Here is a 14,023-nt window from a genome sequence, read left to right as displayed (position 1 = left end):
CTGCTGGTAGAGCAGCCCCACATGCAGCACACGCAGTGTACACAGCCCTAGCCTTGGCAGCCTTGCGTTTTGTGGATGACATGTTGCTGCCTCCTCAGAGCGATCTGGGTATACAGCCAGGAAGCGACCTCACAGTGCAAGCAATCAGGAAATATATATATGTCCAGTGACACAGTACACTAATACACAGTGAGGCACTAGAGGGGCCAGCTGAAAAGCCGCTTACCGCCCGCTTAAGAGCGGGTGTGTGATCTCCCAAAGCCCCCTAGTCCAGGTCTCCCAGAGCCTTGCGTCCTTCCTCCAGCCAGACATGCATGTAATGGCTGCCGGCGTCCTGAGAGAGGAGGGGGGGCGGGCCCTGGGCGTTCCTGACTAAGAGCGGGAAGCCTGCTTCCCTCTGTGCCTAGTGAGAGGGCTGGAGCATGTAAATCAGGCTCCAGCCCTCGTCGCTGCCGTGAAACAGCGTCTCTCCCCTACCCTGATTGACAGGGTGGGGGCGGGAACGAATCGGAGCTGCCGGCGTCCTAGGCCGCAAAAGCCGGGGACTAGATTTATAAACGCCACCGCCGTAAAAGCGCGGTCGGCGTGTCCCCGGTGAACTAAAAGTCACAGCAGCGCCGCCGGTCCAGCGGGGGTCGGCGCTGCGTTCCCACAACACAGAAAAAAGTCCCCCAGTTAAACTGTAGGAACACTAGCTCTAGCGTTACGGTCCCCGGCGCACTACAACACCCAGCCAGCCCGGAGTGTGTCTGTGCCTGCCGGGGACACAGAGTACCTGTATGATGCAGGGCCTTGTCCCTGATGGTACTCCTGCTCGGCATCCACCAGGTGCTATGGGTCTGTGGATGGAGCCCGGCGTCAGAGCTTTGAGGCCGGCAGGATCCCACTTCCACAGAGCCCTACAAGGGGATGTGGAAGGAAAACAGCATGTGGGGCTCCAGCCTCTGTACCAGCAATAGGTACCTCAACCTTACAACACCATCCAGGGGTGAGAAGGGAGCATGCTGGGAGCCCTATATGGGCCCTCTTTTCTTCCATCCGAAATAGTCAGCAGCTACTGCTGACTAAAATCTGTGGAGCTATGCATGGAATGTCTGACCTCCTTCGCACAAAGCTTGAAAACTGGAGTACCCGTGATACCACGGGGGGGTATAGCCAGAAGGGGAGGGGCCTTGCACTTTTTAGTGTAGTGCTTTGTGTGGCCTCCGGAGGGCAGTAGCTATACCCCAATCGTCTGGGTCTCCCAATAGAGCGCTGAAGAAATAAATTATTTATTCAAATTAATGGTAGAAAAATATACGACACCAAATATCTGACATAGACACGAAAACACAGTGATCAAATACGGCCTAGTGGAGAGCAGAGGGAGCGTGCAAAGATAGATAGTTGATAGTTTAATGGCTCTCAGTGAACTAGGAGGGACTACAATACTCCTCAACTCCTCCTGCCTACTTGCGGAGAGTGTTGTAAAGTTTTGAACACTCCCCGCTCCGGGTGGCTGTCCCTATATATCCCTGTACTCCACTGACCTATACCACCACCACCAGGTGCATTGTGAGACGACCAGGACAACATATAATATATTAAAATCTGTTGGTTCCTGACTAGGATTGCAGACTATGCTGCAGTCCAGATACTGTAAACAGCAGTTTAGGACAGAGCTGATGGGCCCGACAAGACCGGTACCCAAAGCTCCTCCCGACGCGTTTCCCCCCCTCCTAAATAAATGTTCGGGGGTTCATCAGGGGTGATTTAGCCAACAAACACCTGTGAAATAGACAAAAACAGACAGTTGGTGTCTTTCAATATAAAATCCAACCAATCTCCAAGAAATCCCCTTTACCTACAAGACTTACTTGGAACTGCATCCAAGTGTGATGTAATAACAGCAGCAGGATATGCTTGTACAATATAGCTTGATACCATCAACACAGAGGACTACAGGTGTCCCCCTGGAATTAAATATAGTTACACAGCATGTTAGTCATTGTGTCTCCAAAGTATCTCTGCACCATGCAGTAATCACACCTATCAGTGTATTTGTGCCACTACCTTCTTAGGTCCACTTTTCTTCTCCTCCAACATGTAGTATTAGTGTTGTTCCGTATCTAGCATCACCATATCTACATAGACAGTACAGACAATAAATATATGAGTCTATGTTTTAAAGTAACATCTCTCCACATTATACCATGAAGATGGTGTCTTGTGGTATCTAATACTAGAACAGAGCATACCCATAGTAGGTAAATGATGCATAATGTTCTCCAGGACCAGTCAGCCCTTTGGCGCCACTTCTAGGCCTTTGCTATAAGAGAAAAGAAAATCATCTCAAAGGCCAAGGGGGTTTACATACTCTAAACTCACATAACCAAACACAGGCATCAATGTCAAAAATACCTATAAGTCTGAATGACGGTTTTAGATGGTAGGTGATATACACTTTGGCACTTAAGATGAAGTGCAGCGTGCATTTACTAACAGAGTAGATGTCTGCCCTCTCTTAAATTGTGGATCCGGCTCCCCTGGTTAGCTCCCTGTAGAGAGAAGCATATTGTATAGCTCACATGCAGGGCAGATGCATATTGGCTTACATTGCCCTATCACTTGTCATTACCTGGGCACTGGTATTTCATTAGAAGAAGCCCTAGGTGTTTCCTTAGTGGAAATCCTGCTTCAGATCCCACCAGTACATGAACACGTCCTGGGAAAACATAATGTACAGCTAGCTCTAGTGCCAGGTTTTATCCCATCAAGCATATCCAGATACTGGATATTATATGCAGTCCTGATTAAATAAGGAGAGTTACCTACCAGCAAGAGGCTCAGTCTATAGTGACCAAGGTACCAGGTGCTTAGACGTATAAAGTTCCTCAGGGCGCAACAATGTGACCTCCCGGGCTGACGATCCAATGGTCCGTACTGTCCCTGCTACCTGCCTGCCTCATCAGTGCCATCAGATCTTTTAAAATGCCCACACCCCAATATGGGGGTGGGACATCCTGTTCTCCGAAATGGACATATTGATGGGCCAATCGCAGACGGATCCTGTGTGGCCGGAAGTGACGCGTCAGGGACGGATTGACAGCTCCCACATCCAATCCTCATGACTCGCACTGCAGGGACTTCCTGTACTCCGAGATGGACATGTTAGTGGACCAATCAGAGACGGATCCTGTATGGCCGGAAGTGAGGCTTCAGGGACGGATTGACAGGTCCCACATCCAATCCTCATGACTGGCACTGTAGGGACTGACCTATCACTCAGTTGCAGCCGCCCTCAGTGACAGTCACACCCAGGCGTCCCAGCAACCGCATTAGCCTGGATACAGACAGATCCTGCCCGACCGGATGTGATATAGCTCAGATTGACAACATGATAGCCCTATACTGGTTGCTAGCACTCAAATCAAGTGTAATACTGAATCGCATCCAACCTCAGCTACACTGATTGCTATACCTAATCTTCTCAGTAATACCTACAGTCAGGATCGTTCCACCTAAGACCAAGTGTCTCCACATGCTTATGCATATTGTCCACTGAGATTGTCTTGTGAGACAACCTGTATTAGTCAGCTAGCACATGCTGCCTGTGTCAGTTCATACAGACTAGAGACACAGTGATAATAGTCTGTCTGAGTCTATGAGAATGCCATTGCATGTCTCTAGGGGTTCTTGGATTATTTTATAATGAAAATAGGTAAAAATGACCCAGAAATTGGCAAGAAGATGCCTTTCCTATCCTACACCAAAAGCCAGAAGGGCTTATATAAAGCTGACAAAGCTCAAATTCTCATTTATTCCGACCGGGGAAACAGAATCTAACAGAAATATCCACCTAGCCTCGCGTTGGAGGATTTTATTGTTCCAGTCACCCCCCCGAATTGGTTTCTTGACCACCTCGATCACTTGAAAAGATATCGTGCCCGCGTCTCCATTATGGCATGTATTAATATGTCGGGCTAAAGCCGTGTCTCTCTTATGGCCAATATCCCCTAAGTGCTCCCCAATTCTGACACGTAGTTCCCTCTTAGTTTTACCCACGTATCCCATGGGGCAGCTGCAAGTGCACAGATACACTACTCCTTGGGTCCTGCAGTTTGCAAAATCTTTAATCCTAAAGACTCTGCCTGTCTTGTTGTTATGGAACTCTTTGTTTTGGTTAATTCGTGGGCAGTAGCTGCATCTACCACACCTGAATGTCCCTTGAGGCTTCCGATCCAACCAGGTCCCTTGCCCCTCTGGGGCCAAAAAATGGCTATGTGTTAACTTGTCCCTTATTGATCTCCCTCTTCTAAATGTGACACTGGCATGCGAAGAAATGCATTTCCCTATATCTGGATCAGATTTGAGGATCGGCCAATAACGCCTAAGCACCTCCATTATCCTGGGATTGTGATCGTCATACGTTCCTATTAATCGGGTAATCTGCTCATCCCTTTGTCTTTTTTGTGGCCTAACAAGTTCTTTCCTTGGGGTTAGTCTAGCACATTTGTATGCTGGTTCTAGTACGTGCAGGGGATATCCCCTCTGTCGAAACCGACCTCCCATGTCTAAGGCCTGGGATTCGAAATCTGACAGGGACGAACAATTTCGTCTAAGCCTGAGGAATTGTCCCTTAGGAATCCCCCTCTTCAGGGGTGCTGGATGATGGCTCTCCCATCTTAATAAACTGTTTGTCGCTGTGGGTTTCCTATAGATGCTAGTGACCAATCCCCCTCCTAAGTCCTTTGATATTTTAAGATCCAAAAAGGCTAGACTATCTGCACTGACTTCAAATGTGAATTTTAGCCCAAGATCGTTGCTGTTAAGTCTCTCAATAAATTCAGAAAAAAGGGCTTGCTCCCCCGTCCAGAGAACGAGGATGTCATCTATATAGCGCCCCCAGAATTGTATATGGGGGGCAAAGATGACATCCTCGTCTCTGAAGACATGGGTGTCTTCCCACCAGCCCAGGAACATGTTGGCGTATGTGGGGGCACAAGGGCTCCCCATAGCCGTGCCCCTGAGCTGGTGGTACACCCTTCCATCAAATAGGAAATAATTATGTGACAAAATGTAGAGCAGGAGATCAACCACGAAATTGCTGTGTTCCCGGCACTGGTTACCTCGTGTAGAGAGGTAATATCGAACAGCTTCTATCCCCTTGTCGTGTGGGATGCTGCTATAAAGCTGTTCCACATCAATTGATGCTATAACTGTGCCTGGGTCTAAGATGATCCCGTCTAGTTTGGAGATGAGGTCATTGGTGTCTCTAATGTAAGAGGCTAGACCAGTGACGAATGGACGTAACACTGTGTCAACATAGACACCAGGATTTTGGCCAATCGCATCAATTCCTGATACAATGGGTCGTCCTTTCAAAGGACATAGACCCTTATGTATCTTAGGAGTGGCGTAGAAGGTGGCTACAATATTCTATTGTTTTTTACACACCTTGGTATCACTGATTTTGAACATTTTCACTTGTTCATTATAGCAAACGTGCACATTCTTTGTTTAACACTAGAACTACTGGACTCGTGACACCTATATAGAAATACATGGTGAAAAGTAGTCAAAATGACTACCTCAGTAGTTCTAGTGTTAAATATAAACATTTTTTTTATATATATTTATATATATATATATATTTCATTCCTTTCTTGTAACTAATAGTCTTACAATTAGTACTATATAGAAATTTTGACCAACATCTTTTAGTAATGTTCCCCATATTGTTGTAACATGCCCATCCTTGTCCCCTTGTAGTATTGTGCCCCATTCTAGTCCCCATCCTAAAGTAATGTGCTCATCCTTGTCCCCATCCTAAAGTAATGTTCCCCATCCTTGTCCCCATTTTGTAGTAATGTGTTCATCCTTGTCCCCATGTTATAGTAATGTGTTCATCCTTGTCCCCATCCTATAGTACTGTCCCCCATCTTATAGTAATGTTCCCCATCCTTGTCCCCCATCTTATAGTAATGTTCCCCATCCTTGTCCCCTTGTAGCAATGTCCCCATCCTATAGTACTGTCCCCATTCTGTAGTAATGTGCCAACCTTGTCCCCACCCTTTAGTAATGTCCCCAGCATTATCCCTATTCTATAGTAATGTTTCCCATCCTTGTCCCCTTGTAGTAATGTCCCTATCCTACAGTAATGTGCCCACCTTGTCCCCATCCTGTAGTACTGTCCCCATCCTATAGTACTGTGCCCATCCTAGTCCCCATCCTATAGTACTGTGCCCACCTTGTCACCATCCTGTAGTAATGTCCCTATCCTATAGTACTGTGCCCACCTTGTCCCCATCCTATAGTACTGTGCCCACCTTGTCCCCCTCCTATAGTAATGTCCCCAGCCTTGTCCCCATTCTATAGTAATGTGCCCATCCTAGTCCCTATCCTATAGTAATGTCCCCATACTATAGTAATAATGTCCCCATCCAATAGTATTGTGCCCATCCTTGTAATGTCCCAATCCTATAGTAATGTCCCCAGCCTTATCCTCATCTCATAGTAATGTGCGCACTTTGCCCCATCCTGTAGTAATAGGTCAGCAGCTACCCTCACCTTCAACAGACACCAGAGTGAAGCTGAGGGGAGTGGTCTGCGGCCCCAGATCCACAGTGATTGGAGAGATCGGTCACAAGGCTGGTCTCTGCAATCAGAGCTGGGGGTGGGTGAAACCAGGCGAGGTCATCCAGCTCCAGCCAATGATCAGGGCTACAGCTGCACTGATCTTGGCTGGATTTCAATGTTTCAGCGATTTTCAATGGCTGAAACATTAGTGGCTGTGATTGGCTGAACGGCGTTCGTCAGCCAATCACAGCTTCCGTAGGTCCGGGGAGGAGACACCACCCCTCCTGAGGTCCCCTCCTCCCCGAATCTAAGGTATTTGCAGCGATCGTAGTCACCGGGGCTGCGATTTCACCATGACGTACTGGGTATGTCATGGGTCCTTAAGTACCAGGGAGCCATAACGTACCCAGTACATCATAGGTCGCTAAGGGGTTCACGTCCAACACACACACACACACACACACACTATATAACTATATATACACACACAATTCTGCTCACCTGTCCCGCGATCCCTCCGCTGCCTCATCTCTGCTTCGTGCGGCCCCCAGGCCCGTGCCCCTGTTCACTATCGCGGCAGCTGCAGTGTCACTGTCAGTGATTTATGTGAGATGATTGTATTGCCGGCGTGAGAGCACAGCGCTGGAAACACATTCATCTGACATAAAGTGCAGACAGTGGCTGCGGCCCCTGCACCGGCCGCGATAGTGAACAGGGGCACGGGCCTGGGGGCCGCACGAACTACCCTGAGGGTTGAGGGTTGAGACCCCTACTATAGAGGATAGGGAGCAACCACCTGTGCTGCTATCATGAGGGACGACCTGGAAATAATGTTTTCTTATTCCAATTTCATTTAAAGCACAGCAAGGAGACGTGGAATCTTTACACATGTATAATAATAAATAAAGCACAAAAGTAATAACATTTACCTACCAAGGTCATAGAAACAAATGTACAGACCGGATCCACCAGACCCATTACTAAAGGAGGTAACATAGGTGCAAAATACTAATGAACAAGCACTCTCATCCTACCGTCCATGGAGGGGGTGATTGCCGAATATTAGAAGCACACAGATGAAGGTTGCATAGGGTATGTTCTGTTTGCTGTGTCTCACAGTAATCACTCTTAGGGGAGATCTTCAGGCTCTTTATTAGGTGGTATTGTCAGCCATTACATCTCACTCTGCTGCCTGCACTCTGACTGCAGTACCAGCGAGTTCCCAGTTGCTTGTGGTGAATACATATAAGTAGTGAGACCCCTAGAGGCCATACAACATATACATATAGCTACATCCTTTCTCTTTAAACAAGAAGAACAATCAAACGTAATAAACACAACAGTTAATCTGACCAAGTAAAAGATAATTACAATATATACAGTTAGATATAATCCTTGAGGTGCGCAGGCTTTCTGATCATTCTGCCCGCCCTAGTAACAAAAGAAGAGTCAATGTCCACCTCTGGTAGTTGTTCTGATTCTGGTAATATGCCTTGTGATATTGCCTGTCTCTGGTTAACAGTCTCACCCTGATGGTCAGCAGTCACTGTTGTTACTTTGCTTGGACTTGCTGCCTCGTTATCTTGGGTATCAGGATACTGTTCAAAAGGCCATGAATCATCTTGTTCTTGTGTTTTCCTCAAATATCTCCGATTTCTCCTTAGGCATCTTCCATCTTCTGTTACAATTTCATAGGACCGAGGTCCTAGTTTCTGGACAACCTTTGCCTTTTGCCAGTGTTTGTCGTATTTGCTGCTTGGCTGCAGCCGTATGTTGTCATTCCTCTGGAGATCTGGCAGATTCTTTGCAGATTTATTTTAATAGAAAGCTTGCCTATCTTGATTTTTCTTTAGTTGAGCTTTGATGTTTCCCACCAACTTTGGCTTTAACAGATGACTAGCGGTTGGTATGAGGTCTTTGTACGTCTACTCATGAGCCTCTGTGCCGGACTGCTGTCCATGCCTTGGGTGGGTGTGTTTCTATGATCCAATATAGACAGATATCCATCTGTACCTGCCTGTTTTGCTTTTTTTTAGGAGTCTTTTGGCCGTTTTTACTGCCGACTCTGCTTTGCCATTACTCTGTGGATATCTTGGAGAGTCTGGTGTTCAAATTCCAATCTCTTGCTGAAAGTTTTAAACTCTTCTGAAGTAAACTGAGCACTGAGCAGCATTGTCAGAGAACACAATATCCGGAATGCCATACCTGGCAAAATGCGCCTTGAGTTTTTTAATCACTGTTCTCGCCCTTGTGTCCTGTAACAAATCAATCTCCCAAAAGTTAGACAAATAGTCCACTGTAATCAGGTATTCTTTGTCATTCCATGTGAATACATCTGTTCCAATTTTTTACTAAGGCCTCTGTGGAATTTCATGAGGTTGAAATGTCTCCTTTTGTTGCTTATCACTGCAGGATGCACATATTTCACATTGTGCTATATAGTTTTTAATATGGTCATTCATTCCTGGCCAATAAATAGATTCTCTTGCTCGCCGTATACATCCTTCCCTGCCTAAGTGAGAAGAGTGCAGTGTTTTCAGTATGTCTCTTCTGAATGCTTCTGGTATAACAGCTCTGTCTCCTTTAAAGATGATTCCTTGCTGCACTGACAGTTCATCTCTTATGTGGAAGAATGGAGAAACTTCCCTAGGCGCATGCTATTTGTATTTTGGCCAGCCCAGCAAGATGACAGTCTTTAAGATCTGGAGAATTTTATCCTTCTCTGTATAAGTCTGTATTTGCTTCAACTTGTCTTTTGACACTGCCAGGTAATCACACATATTGATGGTTTCAATTTAGTTTTCCTCATCATTTGTGACAGGTAGGTATGCTCTGCTTAGAGTATCTACAATCAGTAAAGCCTGCTTTACACGTTGCAATTTTGCATACGATATCGTATGCGATTTGCAACGCCCCCATCGTATGTGTGGCACATTCAATTTGTTGAACGTGCCACACAAACGATTAACCCCCGTCACACGTACTTACCTTCCATACGACCTAGATGTGGGTGGCGAACGTCCACTTCCTGGAGTGGGAGGGACGTTCGGCGTCACATCCACGTCACGCGGCAGCCGGCCAATAGAAGCGGAGGGGCGGAGCTGAGCGGGACGTAAACATCCCGCCCACCTCCTTCCTTCCGCATTGCTGGCCGGGAGCCGCAGGACGCTGGTAAGATCTGTTCATCGTTCCCGGGGTGTCACACACTGCAATGTGTGCTACCCCAGGTATGATGAACAATCTGACATGCAATTCTAGAGAAAGGTACGATGTGTATGCGATGAACGTTTTAACGTTCAATCGCAATCTCACCTACCTGTCACACACTGCAATGTACCTTACGATGCCGGATGTGCGTCACGACGTGACCCTGCCGACACATCGTAAGATATATTGCAGCATGTAAAGCGGGCTTTAGTCTCTTCCTTGACAGTAACAGATGTCAAAATCGTATTTCTGAAATCGTAACAGCATGCGCTGTAGTCACTTTAAGGCATTTAGTAGTGGTTTCTTTGTAATGCTCTCCAATGGCTTGTGATCAGACTGCACTGTTACTCGTCGACCATAGGTGTACTGGTGAAACTTCTCCATCCCAAATGCCACAGCCAGTAACTCCTTCTCAATCTGAGCATATCTCTGCTCTGTTGTTGTTAGGGCTCTGCTTGCAAACGTGATTGGCTGTTTGTTCTGCATTAGTGTAGCTCCAAGGCCTTTTTCTGAAGCATCACATTGTACCACCACTTCTCGATCTGGGTCAAAATACTTCAGGGTTGCTGCATCTGCAATAGCCTTCTTTACTGACCGGAAAGCAGTTTCCTTCTGTTCTGTCCACTCCCAGAGCACAGCTTTGTGGGTTAGCTGTCTCAGTGGCTCACACATATCTGACAGATGCTTGCAAAATTTGGAGAGATAATTTACCATGCCCAGAAATCGTTGTACTCCACACACATCAGTTGGGGTTGGCAAATCTTGAATTGCTCTCACCTTTTCTGGATCCACTTTTACACTATTTGAGGTCAGAAGATGTCCAATATATGCAACTTCTGTCATTTTCAGTTTGAATTTGCCAAGTTCAGGTTTATTTGTTTTGCTCTACATTGGTTCAAAACTCATCTGATCATGATCCATGATTGCAGATTCCATATCTTCACCTTCTCCCACTATAAGGATATCATCTGCTATTGTTTTTACTCCAGGAAGTCCTTCCAAAGCCTGCATCAATTTCTGCTGGTACATCTCCGGAGCAAGTTTTAGTCCCATGGGCAGTCTCAGCCATTTATAGCGTCCAAATGGTGAAGAAAATGTTGTCAATAAACTTGATTCTTCAGTCAGTTCCACATGCCAGAATCCATTTTTTACATCACATGCAGAAGATATTTTAGCCTTTGATAGATCTAGGAGAACATCATCCAATGTTGGACTCGCGTAATGATTCATTTTCAGCGCCTTGTTGAGTGGCTTCGGATCAATGCATATTCTTAAATTGCCTGACGGTTTCTGCACTATGACCAAACTGCTGATCCAATCTGTACTCTTCTGGACTGGTGCTATCATGCCTCTTTTCTGTAAATCTCGTAGCTCTACTTTCAGTGGTTGCATTAAAGCTACAGGCACTTTTCTTGTAGGTAACACAGGTCTGCAAAAAAATGTTTTTCGAGGGCTGTTTTTGTTATTCCACATAATCTTTATGTTTTTGAGTGTGCTGCATCCGAAACTGTCTTCCGTTTTGTCATAGGACATCACGTTTTGACAATTTAAGTAACTATGTTAAATAAGACAATACCTCAAAATAAATGAAAATAGACTCATAAAATTAATTTTTTATTACAAATGTTTCATGAATATCATTTTTTAACTACCATGAGCTCACTAACACACACTAAAATCGATTCTTCTTCCCTGTGATTCTTCTCTTGGTACATTACATTTTTTGGCACTAGTGGGGCACAAATGGAGTACAACAGTCACTTTTTAGATGCCACTAACTGGCAGCATTTTTTGCTATTATTATAGCTTATTAAAAACAGAGCAGGAGGGTGTAATGCCGAGGTGCTGTAAATAGCTTGGCACCAGTGGGACACAAATGGAGTACAACAGCCACTTTTTGGATGCCACTAACAAGCAGCATTTTTTTCTATTATTATAGCTTATTAAAAACAGAGCAGGAGGGTGTAATGCAGAGGTGCTGTAAATAGCTTGGCACCAGTGGGGCACAAATGGAGTACAACAGCCACCTTTTGGATGCCACTAACAAGCAGCATTTTTTTGCTATTATTATAGCTTATTAAAAACAGAGCAGGAGGGTGTAATGCAGAGGTGCTAGAAATAGCTTGGCACTACTGGGGCACAAATGGAGTACAACAGCCACTTTTTGGATGCCACTACTTGGCAGCATTTTTTGCTAATATAGCTTATTAAAAACAGAGCAGGAGGGTGTAATGCAGAGGTGCTGTAAATAGCTTGGCACCAGTGGGGCACAAATGGAGTACAACAGCCACCTTTTGGATGCCACTAACAAGCAGCATTTTTTTGCTATTATTATAGCTTATTAAAAACAGAGCAGGAGGGTGTAATGCAGAGGTGCTAGAAATAGCTTGGCACTAGTGGGGCACAAATGGAGTACAACAGCCACTTTTTGGATGCCACTACTTGGCAGCATTTTTTGCTAATATAGCTTATTAAAAACAGAGCAGGAGGGTGTAATGCAGAGGTGCTGTAAATAGCTTGGCACTAGTGAAGCACAAATGGAGTACAACAGCCACTTTTTGGATGCCACTAACTGGCAGCATTTTTTGCTATTATTATTATAGCTTATTAAAAACAGAGCAGGAGGGTGTAATGCAGAGGTGCTGTAAATAGCTTGGCACCAGTGGGCACAAATGGAGTACAACAGCCACTTTTTGGATGCCACTAAGTGGCAGCATGTTTTGCTATTATTATAGCTTATTAAAAACAGAGCAGGAGGGTGTAATGCAGAGGTGCTAGAAATAGCTTGGCACTAGTGGGGCACAAATGGAGTACAACAGCCACTTTTTGGATGCCACTAACTGGCAGCATTTTTTGCTATTATTATAGCTTATTAAAAAACAGAGCAGGAGGGTGTAATGCAGAGGTGCTAGAAATAGCTTGGCACTAGTGGGGCACAAATGGAGTACAACAGCCACTTTTTGGATGCCACTAACTGGCAGCATTTTTTGCTATTATTATAGCTTATTAAAAACAGAGCAGGAGGGTGTAATGCAGAGGTGCTAGAAATATCTTGGCACTAGTGGGGCAAAAATGGAGTACAACAGCCACTTTTTGGATGCCACTAACTGGCACAATTTTTTGCTATTATTATAGCTTATTAAAAACAGAGCAGAAGGGTGTAATGCAAAAGTGCTAGAAATAGCTTGGCACTAGTGGGGCACAAATGGAGTACAACAGCCACTTTTTGGATGCCACTACTTAGCAGCATTTTTTGCTATTATTATAGCTTATTAAAAACAGAGCAGGAGGGTGTAATGCAGAGGTGCTAGAAATAGCTTGGCACTAGTGGAGCACAAATGTAGTACAACAGCCACTTTTTGGATGCCACTAACTGGCAGCATTTTTGGCTATTATTATTATAGCTTATTAAAAACAGAGCAGGAGGGTGTAATGCAGAGGTGCTGTAAATAGCTTGGCACCAGTGGGGCACAAATGGAGTACAACAGCCACTTTTTGGATGCCACTAACTGGCAGCATTTTTTGCTATTATTATAGCTTATTAAAAACAGAGCAGGATGGTGTAATGCAGAGGTGCTAGAAATAGCGTGGCACTAGTGGAGCACAAATGTAGTACAACAGCCACTTTTTGGATGCCACTAACTGGCAGCATTTTTTGCTATTATTATTATAGCTTATTAAAAACAGAGCAGGAGGGTGTAATGCAGAGGTGCTGTAAATAGCTTGGCACCAGTGGGGCACAAATGGAGTACAACAGCCACTTTTTGGATGCCACTAACTGGCAGCATTTTTTGCTATTATTATAGCTTATTAAAAACAGAGCAGGAGGGTGTAATGCAGAGGTGCTAGAAATAGCTTGGCACTAGTGGGGCACAAATGGAGTACAACAGCCACTTTTTGGATGCCACTAACTGGCACAATTTTTTGCTATTATTATAGCTTATTAATAACAGAGCAGAAGGGTGTAATGCAAAAGTGCTAGAAATAGCTTGGCACTAGTGGGGCACAAATGGAGTACAACAGCCACTTTTTGGATGCCACTACTTAGCAGCATTTTTTGCTATTATTATAGCTTATTAAAAACAGAGCAGGAGGGTGTAATGCAGAGGTGCTGTAAATAGCTTGGCACTAGTGGGGCACAAATGGAGTACAACAGCCACTTTTTGGATGCCACTAACTGGCAGCACTTTTTGCTATTTTTATAGCTTATTAAAAACAGAGCAGGAGGGTGTAAGGCAGAGGTGCTAGAAATAGCTTG

The 14,023-nt window shown here is 45.1% G+C and overlaps 1 long non-coding RNA gene across 1 annotated transcript; it reads right to left on the bottom strand.

Moving 5' to 3' along the window:
* Nucleotides 1-1,692: 1,692 nt before the first annotated feature.
* Nucleotides 1,693-2,362, bottom strand: LOC142246027 (uncharacterized). The gene is made up of 4 exons (XR_012724853.1): nucleotides 2,238-2,362; nucleotides 2,053-2,123; nucleotides 1,857-1,952; nucleotides 1,693-1,767 (listed from the first exon to the last, which is right to left on the bottom strand). It is a non-coding gene; the product is annotated as an uncharacterized LOC142246027 (long non-coding RNA).
* Between the last annotated feature and the right edge of the window lie 11,661 nt (nucleotides 2,363-14,023).

Source organism: Anomaloglossus baeobatrachus, chromosome 7 (genome assembly GCF_048569485.1).
Source record: "Anomaloglossus baeobatrachus isolate aAnoBae1 chromosome 7, aAnoBae1.hap1, whole genome shotgun sequence".
Taxonomy (NCBI): Eukaryota; Metazoa; Chordata; class Amphibia; order Anura; family Aromobatidae; genus Anomaloglossus; species Anomaloglossus baeobatrachus.
Note: the sequence above shows the minus strand (reverse complement) of the source record. Positions and strands in the feature narration are given on the sequence as shown.